This window comes from Gracilinanus agilis, chromosome 5 (assembly GCF_016433145.1).
Source record: "Gracilinanus agilis isolate LMUSP501 chromosome 5, AgileGrace, whole genome shotgun sequence".
NCBI classification, from domain to species: Eukaryota; Metazoa; Chordata; class Mammalia; order Didelphimorphia; family Didelphidae; genus Gracilinanus; species Gracilinanus agilis.
The window spans coordinates 146255400-146268603 of record NC_058134.1 but is presented as its reverse complement, the minus strand read 5'-3'; the positions used below and the strand labels follow the sequence as shown (position 1 = coordinate 146268603).

Below are 13204 nucleotides of genomic sequence, written 5' to 3'. Positions count from 1 at the left end.
TTTGCTCATTCAGCTTGCTTCCTTCTTGACTTTGGATTCCAAATTAGTGATCTCAAAATAGTCAAGGAGATATCTATTTACTGACCTCGTGGTTAGCCCATGTAAGGCTTGGTAAATTTAGGGTACAAATAGCCTATTCCCCTTTGATCTGTTTCCTTCCCTACTTATCTTAGTACCAGTTTATGTCCTGAGATCAAAACTAGAATCTTGTTCCCAAGTTCAGAGCTACATTTGCAATTTGTTCCTTACTCAGTACTTAGCAAGGCCTTGCTGAGGACCACTTCTCTCTGCCTTGTATTCGTAATCTAGAAATGAATAGCATGTGATGATGTCCAAATGTCACTCATTTTTTCACACAGTACAAGTTTAAGATCCTCTGGAATCTTTTTCTGCCTCATTTTTTCCCTGTCATTTGTTCTTTGTCTTGGCCCTATTTCCTTCCTTTTTATTTCCAATTCTGAAAGCCGCTGTAAACACTTCTCACCAGATCTTGCCCTTGTGTCCTCAGTTATTTCTGTCTGTCTAGAAAAATGGCATAATGTGACTTTTTATCGTATCTTCTTATTCTAATTCTATCTGGTGCATTTAATAGGCTATTATGGAGGAGACATGCTTGGTGAACTGGAGGAAATTCTTTTTTTTTTACTTTGCCATATTGATTCTTCCCCTCAACACATACCTTTTGATGGTGGATAAAAAGCATTTTTTCCTATATCAGAAACACATGGCATATTTATAGGTTATCATTTGAACTAGGTTAAAAAGAGAGAAGAAAAATGGAAAATATCAGCAGTGAAATACCATGTTCTTTTAATATAAGAAACACATCATATTAAAGAATGCTGATTGGGGTAAGATAGCTATAATCATAAAACTAAATGGTTCTCCCACTTTATGCTTTTGTGACTGCGGAGAAGTCATTTATCTCTAAAAACCTTTGTTTCTTTCTCTGTAAAAAGAGAGGTTATAATCAAATATCTCTGAGGTCTCTTTAAATTATTTTCCTAGGATTCTATGGCTATCTAGGCAAAGAAAAAAATAATCATTTCTTTGATGAGTGCATGCTTCTGTTCTATTGAGTTTTCCTAGCCTACTTTAATTTCTACCATAAAGTTCTCAAACTTACTTTGCCCTATTAAAGCAGTTAACTAAGTTCAAGAGTAGTACTATATATCCTATATATACACCTATAGTTCTACAACCTTATGTTTTTCAAGGCTAAGGCAGAAGATGGGACCCTCACTGTTTCTTTGGCTGCAACTCCCTTACAGCAACAAATCACCGCCACATTTACAGCATCCTTCAAGAGAGTTCCATATGTAAAAATAAAAATAGAACTAGGAGAAATGAGACCTTAGAGACTGTTTTGGCAGGCACTAAAAAGACAACAGCAGTGGTGATTGATTGTGAATGTTACATGCTATCCATGGGAAGAGAAGGAGGCCAGATCATTGCATATCTAAAATCTCTTGTAGAATGAAAAGAAAGTGTAGTTAGTGATATTTGTTCCTTCTGGGAATTAGAAAATTTTTGCCAGAGCTCAAACCAGAGAGACCAGGAACTGTTTGAAAGGCTCTCTATATATCATCCACTAGGCCCAGAGAACTCAGTGAAGAGATAGGTAAAGTTTAGAGATATGTGATAAAAGAAGTTATTGAATATATATATATATATGTATACATATGCATGTATACATATATATACTCTTAAATAAGTAAGATAAAATGAGATAATATATGTAAAATGCTTTGAAAACTTTCAAGTGCTATGAAAATATCTATTATTACTTAATGCTATTTCTTTAAGAACCAGTTTTTTCTATTGTAAATACACTTTATTTAATTTGCCAGTCATTTTGTCTCCTAACACTAGCCAGTGATCAGACATCTGTATTGTAAGGTACCTCTAAATGAAAGCACAATTATAGATTTTTAATATATCCTGATGAAAATAAAAATAACCTAGTTTATGGTTAATTTCATACTGTGAGTTTTGAAGTCAGAAGTACATTAGATAAATATTATAGATAGCAAATTATTTGTCTTTTTTGACTGCACAACACTATATTCAGTGTGCATTATAAATATAGTCACTTAAATATAACTGCTAAACCTTCCTAACATTAGATTTTTAATAAGTAAATTGTATATTAAAATTATTATTTAGACATTATTTAGACATAGATAATGGCAATATCATTATTGCCAAGAAGAGATCAACAATGAAATGGTTATATTTTTATATGAGAACGCAATTCAAATTGGAATTAGGTATTTTAAGAGTTGATACGGAAAAAGAAGACAGCTTAAAGGAAGAACAATGTAAGTAGAAAATGTCAGTTGGAGTTCTAAAGAAATTCTTAGAAGAAGCTAATTTGGCCACCAAAAAACCTAAATATTATCTGAAAAAAAGACTCATTAGCATTTTAAGAGAGGAAATGGATGGGAAGAGATCAGAAATGTAAAAGGAGTGGAGCAGGGATGATGTGTTCAAGAAATGATGGTTTTTAATAAAAGGAGGACATTTGACATGAAATTTTGCAGTCATCTATTGACTCCTCCCTTTCTTAAAACTTCTCCGCTATATTTTCAGTCAGTCACCAGGTTCTCTCAATTCTTTCTAAAGATTTTTTAAAGTCCCATTCTTTACCCATCTAGCTGCCACCACCCTACCCAAGTCCTCCACATAAATGAATTGTTGTGATCATTTTGTAGGTAATTTCCTTGTCTCTGATTTCATCCTATTTGAACTATTCTACAAAATATGCTACATTAAACACTCTGGAGAAATACATTCTTTTTCTGCTACTATTCCTCAACTCCTGCCAAAAATTATTCATATTCAGACTTTCTATCACAGTATGATAACTATGGATTTGAAGGTTTACTTTTTCTCCATTATTTATTCAAGAATCCTTATAAAATACAAATATCCTTGATCGAGGTAGCACTTTAATTTGTTATCAACTAATATTTTGGTGGCAATTTATTCATCAGATTCTATACAACAACTGAGGTCATCAGCCTTCTGAAAGAAGACACAAAAACAAATGGTCAGAAGAATCATACACTTGGAGCTTAGTGAGACCCTAAGATATCATCTATTAATAGTATAAAACTTGAAAAAAAAACATTACCCTGTGTGCCTTAGTTTGACATAAAAAAGCACAAATTAACATTATTTATGTTGTAGTATATCTTTATTTTGTTAAACATTTCCCAATTATGTTTTAATAAGCCCTTTTGGCTTGCCTGGAATGATAATTCTGACTAGTAAAACTCCCTCATTTTATATATACAGAATTTGAAGTCTAGACTGTATGAGGGACTTGCCAGAGCTGGTAAGCAGCAGCCACTTTCCAATTCACTACATTGGTTACCAATAATGACAAAATTATAAAGAGGTTTCCTGACAAGAAAATAGGAGTGCCCCAAAGAAAAAGCTCTTCAATCTCAAAATTTTGTGAAGGTGTGATTCTTTTTTGCTTTCAGAAATAACAGGAAATGATTTAGTGATGTTAAAGCATCAAACAAAGTTTTCAATGTATTTTGTTACAGGAAACAAATTTGTCCCATGATATAGAAATAACATTCCAGTATCGATTAAGTGCCTAGAAATGCAACCTCGTCATTTCACAAATATATATATATATATATAAATCAAAACCCATTTATTAAGCACCTACTATGATGTAGGACTTATGCTTAGTACTGAGGATAATATAAAACACTGGTATGGAAAAAATGAATCAGTCAGTTCTCACATGGGAGACAAGTATAAGTCTATATGGAATAAATAATGATAATACCTGTTAGCAAACACAAAGTTATTAAGTATAGGGTCAATTTAGAGAAGATAAAAGAGAATAAAAAACATGAAAAAAGATGCTTCTTGGGTTGTGAAGAAAAGAGATTCTTTAAAGCAAAGATGAAAGAAATTCAATATAGGCAAAAAATATTATCCAATATAAATTTGAAAATTCATTTGATGGCTCAAGTTTTATTTTTTTTTAACGGAAGGGATAACTCAGTTTTATTTCTTCCAAATTGCAAATTTCCCTACCATAGTTTCAACATATCATGAAATGGCATAAAAACTAAATAGTAATTTTGGGGATAATTTTCTAAAGCCACAGACAACACATGAATGCCAGAAGACAATACCAAAACAGTTAAAAATGTATAAATGCATAGTTAACCCCAAAACTAATAAGACAAAAACCCCACAGAAAAGATAAAATTTGGACTTCAGAGAAGGCCAAAAATTTCATGGGGATTTTCAGATTACAAGGGTGTTGTGCCTCTAATCCCTACAATGTGAAAGCAATAACTGTATTCTACATGAAGTATACAACCCCTTGGAAAAAATAGAATGGATAAAAATTAATGAAATAAACATTTGTGATGATGACTTAGAGAACAGAGTACTGAAAAGAAATTTAACCTATCTTCAAAGAGATTCAGTACAATTCAGTACAATATAAACAAAATCATTTTTGACCCTTAGAAGTGATTCCATCTTAGTCCAATATTTTTAAATGTGCAAAATAAGGTACATATAATTACTAAGGAAATGATTTATGAGATTAACTTTTAATGGATAAAACTAAGATAATGATAAATATTTATTTCACTCCTTAGCAAATAGAGGAAGAAGAAATGGAATTTTTCTTGTAGATTTTATATTCCTAGGCTCCAAGACCATTGCAAACAGCTACTACAACCATGAAATCCCAAGACATTTCTTCCTTGGAAGAAAAGCTATGACAAATCTGGGCAACATACTAAAAAGCAGAGGCATCACCTTCACAACAGAAGTATATAGTCAAAGCTAGGTTTTTATCAGTAGTAATATAAAGTTGTGAGATTGGACCATAAGGAAAGATGAACACCACAGAATCAATAGTTTTTATTTTGGTTCTGGAGGAGAGTTTTGAGAGTTTCTTGGTTAGCCAGAAGATCAAATGAGTCAATACCTAAAGAAATTAATTCAGTCTATTCACTGAAAGGTTAAACACAGAAAGAAGCTGAAGCTGAAATACTTTGGCCAGATAATGAGAATATAGGATGTATGAAAAAGGATCCTGTTGTTGGGAGAGAAATATTGAATGCAAAGGGAAAATTGGACAGCATGAGATGAGATAGAAAGATATTTTTAAAGAAACAGCAAACAAGAACATGAACAGGCTTATGGAGAAAGTGGAGGGTAGAAGGGCCTGGTTTGCTATTATCGATGGAGTCACAAAAAATTGGACATGACTAAACAAAAACAAGTAAAATTTATTTTATGCATATTATATTTCATACATATTATACAAGTACAAATTATTTCATACATAAAGCAAGAAGTGAGAGCATTCCAGGCTTAGGCAACAGCAAATTAAAAATGAAATTAGGAGATTATGTGCCTGTGCCTATTGATATATCCTTCCTAAAATCCTACTCAGATTCTTCTTCACAGTGGGACAGAGGAAATGTCGGGCTCTTGAAGTTTTTGCCAAAGGTAATGTAGGTTCAAGGAGATCTTAACAAGTTTGAAAGACTTCCAATGCAAGCCTAGAAACCTGTGTTCCTCTTATCTAAAGACCAGACTACTTAGGTACTGTGAGGCTAATAATCAGAAGTCCAGACACAGGGGGATTTTTTGACAAGCAGCACATAAGGAAGATTTATTCAGAAATAAAGGATTCTCCTCTGAGTCTAAAAAGGATGAAATCAATATATATTCAAGGGCCCCATACCTATTTTATCCAAAACATGAGATTTCATTCCTAAAAGAAACTTACCAATGAAGAATTTTTCTACTTTAAAGAAAGGATTAGTAACCTATTTTGACACTCAATCTTAAAAGAGTAGCTTGATAAATTGAAAAGTTTAATAACTTGCTCTCAGACATATATGCATTACAGATTCAAGGAACGTCTTGAATCAAGTAGGTCTTTCTGACTCTAAGCCCACATTCTTATCTACCAACAAGAATTCTAAAACTATTTTGTGTCATGGTGGTCTAGGAAAGATGATTGATTCCACCTAAGACTAATATTTTAAAATTCATAAGATACCAAAGAAACCAATTATTTTTATTTTATTTTATTATTTTAGAAAATTTTTCCATGGTAACATGATTCAAGTTCTTACTTTCCCCTTCATCCCCCTATTACCTCCCCCCCCCCACCATAGCCAATGTGCATTTCTACTGGTTTTAACATGTATCATCAATCAAGACCTATTTCCATATTATTGATAGTTATACTAGGGTGGTTGTTTTGAGTTTACATCCCCAATCATGTCCACATCAACCCATGTGTTCAAGCACTCGATTTTCTTCTGTATTTCCACTCCTGTAGTTCTTTCTCTGAGTGTGGGTAGTGTTTTTTTTCCATAAATTCCTCAGAATTTTCTGGGTCATTGCATTGCTCCTAGTGCAGAAGTCCATTACATTCGATTTTACCATAATGTATTAGCCTCTGTGTACAATGTTTTCCTGCATCTGCTCCTTTCACTCTGCATCAATTCCTAGAGGTCTTTCCAGTTCACATGGAATTCCTCCAGTTTATTATTCCTTTGAGCACAATAGTATTCCATCACCACTGAATACCACAATTTAGTCAGCCGTTCCCCAATTGAAGGGCATCCCTTCATTTTCCAATTTTTTGCCACTACGAAGAGCGTAGCTATAAATATTTTTGTACATGTCTTTTTCCCTATGATCTCTTTGGGGTACAAACCCAACAATGGTATGTCTGGATGAAAGGGCAGGCAGTCTTTTAGTGCTCTTTGGGCATAGTTCCAAATTGTCATCCAAAATGGTTGGATCAATTCACAACTCCACCAGCAATGCATTAATGTCCCAATTTTGTCACATCCACTTGAACATTTATTACTCTCCCCTGCTGTCATTTTAGCTGAGCTAACGTAATAAAAATGACCATCCTGCCTGTTATGGGGATAATTTGAGGAAAGGTGTGTGGGACAAGGGAATTTGAAAGGAGGTTGTCAGAGACTTGTTAAGTGGGTAATCTAGGTTACAGGTAGGCTGGGATTAAGGAGATTCAGGATATAATAGGGCTGAAGTCAGGATTATAACACAGAAGGGAAACAGATCTTCAGGGAGAGGAGAAATTAAACTAAACAGACAAACAGCAGGCTTTACAGACTGAGACTTAGACTCAAACACAGGCTGAGGAAAATAGGCTAAACTAAAATTAACAAATAGGGTTTAGTTAATTTCACAGGAAGGGACTTGTGAAGTTACACCTTCCTTCAAGATGGATACCCCGGCTTCCCTTCAAGCCCAAAGTATATTGGTTCTTCCCTCTTCTTCCCTCTCTTAATAACTAACAGACAAATTATACTAATAGGTCTGTTGAAAACACAAAAGGGTTTATTATCTTTAAAGGATGATTTGTCAGGAAAGTGGATTGAAGGAAAGCCCTAACAGTTGTCTCAGGAACCTCAGGTGGGGGAAGGGAGGCAAAGATGGAGTCTGAGTAAGGACCAGCCTTTAACTCAGCTTACAAAATGCTATTGCTATCTAAAGGGAATAAATGATGACTGACTAGTTTCTTTGTATCTAATACTGTCAAATAGCAATTAACCCTTCACAGATTTTGAACTCCTCTATAATTACTCTCCTTATTAACTCCACAGACATATAAGGTAAGAGAGGGAAGGTAGGAAATAATTTTAGGGAAGGAAGATATAAAGGGTTTATCCTAAATAATAATTTCTTAAGTAAATATATCAAAGCTAGGCTAAATTTCAATACTACAGCTAGGTAAGGAGGCAGCTCGGCTGATCAGACAACCTCCCTCCATGGGAGGCCCTAATCAACTCTCTTTTCCTCAAGATTCCAAACCCCTAACTCCTTTTGGAACTCAGCCAAAGCTTGAAAAAACTATATGACCCCTCTCTATATATACTACATGCCCAAATTAATTTACTTATTTAGTGCCATACCCATCAAACTACCAAGAAATATTTTTTACTGAATTAGGAAAAAAACTATAACAAAGTTCATTTGGAAGAACAAAAGATTAAGAATATCAAGGGAAATAATGAAAAAAAAAAACATGAAGGAAGGTGGCCTACCAGTAACAGATATTAAACTATACTACAAAGCAGTGGTCATAAAAATGATATGGTACTGGCTAAGAGACAGATGGGAGGGTCAGTGGAATAGATTTGGTGTAAGCGACATCAGCAAGACAGTGTATGATAAACCCAAAGAGCCCAACTTTTGGGACATGAATCCAGTATTTGACAAAAACTGCTGGGAAATTTGGAAAACAATATGGGAGAGATTGAGTCTAGATCAACACCTCACACCTTACACAAAGATAAATTCAGAATGGGTGAATGACTTGAATATAAAGAGGGAAACTATAAGTAAATTAAGTGAACACAGAATAGTATACTTGTCAGATGTCTGGGAAAGGAAAAATTTTAAAACCAAGCAAGAGTTAGAGAAAATTACAAAATGTAAAATAAATAATTTTGATTATATTAAATTTAAAAGTTTTGTACAAACAAAAACAATGCAACCAAAATCAGAAGAGAAACAACAAACTGGGAAAAATCTTTATAACAAAAAACTCTGACAGGGTTCTAATTACTCAAATATACCAGGAGTTAAATCAATTGTATAAAAAATCAAACCAAATGGGCAAAGGACATGAATAGACAATTTCCAGATAAAGAAATCAAAAGTATCCATAAGCCCATAAGAAAGTGTTCTAAATCTCTAATAATTAGAGAAACGCAAATCAAAACAACTCTGAGGTACCACCTAGCAGTTGGCTAAATAAAGAAACCAGTTATAATGAGATAAAGTTACAAAAAACATTTTTTCAAAGTGTAGAATAACCTAAAAAAACAGGACAAATACACTCATTCTACTCCATATTTCTATAAATGAAGTTCATTCTTTACACTAGACCCATGATTGGGTCTGGAGATCTATTTATCATGTCTGATAATCTGATAAGGACTGCTTAGTTGATAAGGAAATAATGGGACACCTGATATGATCCTTTAGCTCATGTTTTCAGCTCTGACTCCAGGAGCATGGAGTTTATTATATATATATATTTCAAGACTCATTTCACACAAAAGAACCTCCATGAAACTTTAGATGTGTAGAAGTTACAAATTATGTGATATCAAAACACAAAAAATCTCATTTGACCTCAGAATTAAGGCCAAGGCTGAATTTTGACTGGGTTCTTATCAGAAAGCCAAGTCAGGAAATATTTTCTCAGGGTTGAAATGCCCCCACTGGAGGAGGTTTTGTCTAAATTTTATCCATTATCGACCTTGATGTGTCTAGAAACAGATTCAGAGTCCAGGCAGGCTTTTGCTTAATTTCTATCTTTTGTCTTGGAGAGAAATTGTTAACCTCTTAATTGTTGGTTTGCTAGGAACTTAAAGCTTTTCAATAAGGCCACAATACTTTTCAACAAGAAAACACGAGAATCACAAAAGGGGTCAAAAGAGGAGTCTCAAATTTTTATATATTCTCTTATTGTCTTCCCACAATTGGGCAATGTAGATAACAAAAAAGAGTAGGAAAGGAATTTAGAGCTATAAGAGGCCTCAGAAGCTATCTAACCTCTAGCCTCATTTTATAAATGAGAAAATGGAGACCTCCAAAGTTTATACAGTTCACCTGAGGTGATGGCATTTTGAAGAAAAATGAGTAAAAGAAAAAAAGTAATGCAAAAAGAAAATGATAGCTCAAAAGCAAAATTGGTCACCTTGAAAAAAGGTACAAAAATACAATGAAGAAAAGAGTGTTCTAAAAAATAAAATTTGAAACTGGAAAAAAAAAGAGGAAAAAAATCCAATTAAGAAAAGAGTACCATGAAAAATAGAATGTCCAAAAGGAAAAGAAGGCCCAAAAGGTCATGGAAGAAATTCGGTCTTTATAAATTAGAATTGGGCAAATAAAAGCTAATGAATTTGTGAGATATCAAGAAACAAACAGAAAAAAATCAAAAGAATGAAAAATAAAAATGAAATATCTCCTTGAAAAAAACAACTGACCTGGAGAATAGATCTAGGTGAGAAAATTTAAGAATCATTTGACTACCTGAAATTCAGGATCAAAAACAAACAAACAAAAAAACAAACACCATAGAAATCATGTTATAGGAAATTCTAAGAAAATACTGACCTAATATTATTGAACAAGAAGATAAAAAAGAAATTGAAAGAGCCCATAGATTACCTCTTGCAATAAATGCCCAAATGACAACTCCCAGGAATCTTATAGCCAAGTTCAAAAGCTCCCTGGCCAAGTAAAAAAAATACAAGCAGCCAGGAAGAAATAATTTAGACATTATAGAACTCCAGTAAGAAATACACAGGATATGGTAACCTTCACACTGAAAGATTAGAAGGCTTGGAATATGATATTCTGGAAGGCAAGGGAATTGGGTTTATAAACAAGAGTCTCCTAGCTATCAAATCTGACTATATATGGTCATTAAAAAATAGAATATTTTCAAGCATTTCTAAAGAATATCCCTTATTTAAGCAAAAAAAAATTTGATGTACAAATGCAAAATTCAAGAGAAGCATAAAAATGTAATTAGGAAAGAGAAAAAAAATTAAGGCCTCAATAAGGTAAAATTATTTATATTCATATAGAAAGATGACAGATATTTGTAACTTGAATTTTTTTCATCATCACAGTAGTTTGAATAAGTATTTATAGACAGAGGGTATAATAGTAAGTAGTTTAGGATGATATAAAAAATCTAGAGTGGAAAAATAATATTGCACTAAGAGAAATGGGAAGAGAAAAGTAAAATTGCTTAAATAATATTACATAAGGAGGCACAGGGAGGAAGTGGGGGACTATTACAATGGAGGGGAGGATGAGGGTGATGACAAGCAAAATTTAAATATTACTCTTATTGGACCTGATTCAAATAAGAATGTCCAGATTCATTCAAGTATAGAATCTTATCTTAACCTATGTAGAAGTAGAAGGGAATAAGAAAGAGGATGGGGAATGGTTAATATATGGGAGGGAGAACTTAGAGGAAGGTGATTAAAAGATCAAATAGAGAAATAGGAAGAGAATAAGAATGGTGGTGGTGTGAAAGGGAATGATATAAAGAAGGGGAAATGGGGGAAGTGATTAAAAGCAAAACACTGGTGTGGAGGGAAAGAGTAAAAGGAGAAAGGGCAGAATTAAAAGAGAAAAACAAGATGGTGGAGGATACACAGATGGTAATCATAACTGTGAATGTAAATAGGATGAACTCATTGATAAAATGGAAAGTGATAGCAGAGTGGATTAATCACCAGAATCCTACCAAATGTTGTTTACAAGAAACACATTTGAAGCAAGTAGACACATACACAATAAAAGTAAGTGGCTAGAGCAGAATCTATTTTGCTTCAACTGAAATAAAAAAGGCAAAAGAGTAGCAATAATGATCTCAGGCAAAGCTAAAGCAAAAATAGGTCTGATTAAAAGAGAAAAGGAAAGTGATTAAATCTTGTGTAAATAATGTTTGCAAGAAGCCATCTTGGGCCATGAGTTGCCAGTTGATAGCACAGATTTTAGAATATCAGGAGTTGGCATGAGCTGGCATGGAACTGAAAAGACTATTGGAGTACCCTTATAAAAAGGAGCTGAATCCTAACCTCAGGGTCTCAGTTTTGAGATAAGGTGGGAGGTGAAGTGGTAAGCTCTTCAACTTGTCTCATAGATATTTCATAGACCAGGGTTAGTTGTCACTTTGAAGGGACAATTACCCAGGTACATCCTCACTTATAATCAACATATCATCATTGAGCTATAAACTTCTCAACTTCATGAAGAAGATTATTACTGAAGATTAATTCAACTAAACTAAGCCAATTTAGCAAGAGCTAAACCATCTAGCAGCTTGAATTTGGCCTGATGGCCAGGCCAAAGGCTAATTAGCCTGGCAGTTTCTGTGAATCAATATCTTCTAAAACCTGTCACTAGTTTATTAGTTTGACAGGAATTTAGGGTTCATTCCCAATCCCTCTTTCCTTCAGCTTTAACTCATCCTTCAAACACCCCTGTTTATTTTTACTAAATAAGTCTTCAAAAGTGAGATCTGTTACTGACCTAAGTAGTTGTAAAGATTCTTTAAGGGAAAATGTGACTGTTGCAGTCTTGCTTCTACTTGGAAGCTCAATTAGAGTGAATATCAGTTTCTTTATTATCAATATCAATAGAAATAGCTATCATATCGCAGTCAGATGAGAATAATCTTCATTGTCCTCACTTTGGCAGCACATATACTAAAATTTGAATGATACAGAGAAGATTAGCATGGCCCCTGCTCAATAGGGTACTGGAAAAGAGACAGAAGAGAGGATCAGTGGAACAGACTTGGGGTTAGCGCCCTCAGCAAGGCAGTCTATGATAAGAACCCAGGTTTGGGGACAAAACCTGACTGACAAAAACTGCTGGGAAAATTGGAAAACAATATGGGAGATATTGAGTCTAGATCAACACCTCACACCCTATACCAAGATGAATTCAAAATGAGTGAATGACTTGAATATAAAGAAGGAAACTATAAGTAAATTAGTTAGCATAGAATGGTATACTTGTCAGATCTCTGGGAAAGGAAAGATTTTAAAACCAAGCAATAGTTAGAAAAAATTACAAAAAGTAAAATAAATAATTTTGATTACATTAAACTAAAAAGGTTTTATACAAACAAAACCAATGCTACCAAAATTAGAAGGGAAGCAAGAAATTGGGAAAAAATCTTTATAACAAAAACCAGAACAAAGGTCTTATTACTCAAATATATAAGGAGCTAAATCAATTGTACAAAAAAAAATCAAGCCATTTCCCAATTGATAAATGGGCAAGGGACATGAATAGGCAATTTTCAGATAAAGAAATCAAAATTATAAAAAAATACATGAAAAAATGCTCTAAATCTCTTATAATTAGAGAAATGCAAATAAAAAAAACTCTGACGTACCACCTCACACTTAGGAGATTAACTAAAATAACAGCAGGGGAGAGTAATAAATGTTGGAGTGGATATGGAAAAATTGGGACATTAATGCATTGCTGGTGGAGTTGTGAATTGATCCAACCATTTTGGATGACAATTTGGAACTATGCCCAAAGGGCTTTAAAAGACTATCTGCTGGGGCAGCTGGGTAGCTCAGTGGAGTGAGAGTCAGGCCTAGAGACA

General features: G+C 33.7%; 1 non-coding gene across 1 annotated transcript; it reads left to right on the top strand.

The window, feature by feature from the left end:
* Positions 1 to 12263: 12263 nt before the first annotated feature.
* LOC123250787 lies at positions 12264 to 12370 on the top strand. The gene has a single exon (XR_006506426.1). It is a non-coding gene; the product is annotated as a U6 spliceosomal RNA (small nuclear RNA).
* Positions 12371 to 13204: the final 834 nt, after the last annotated feature.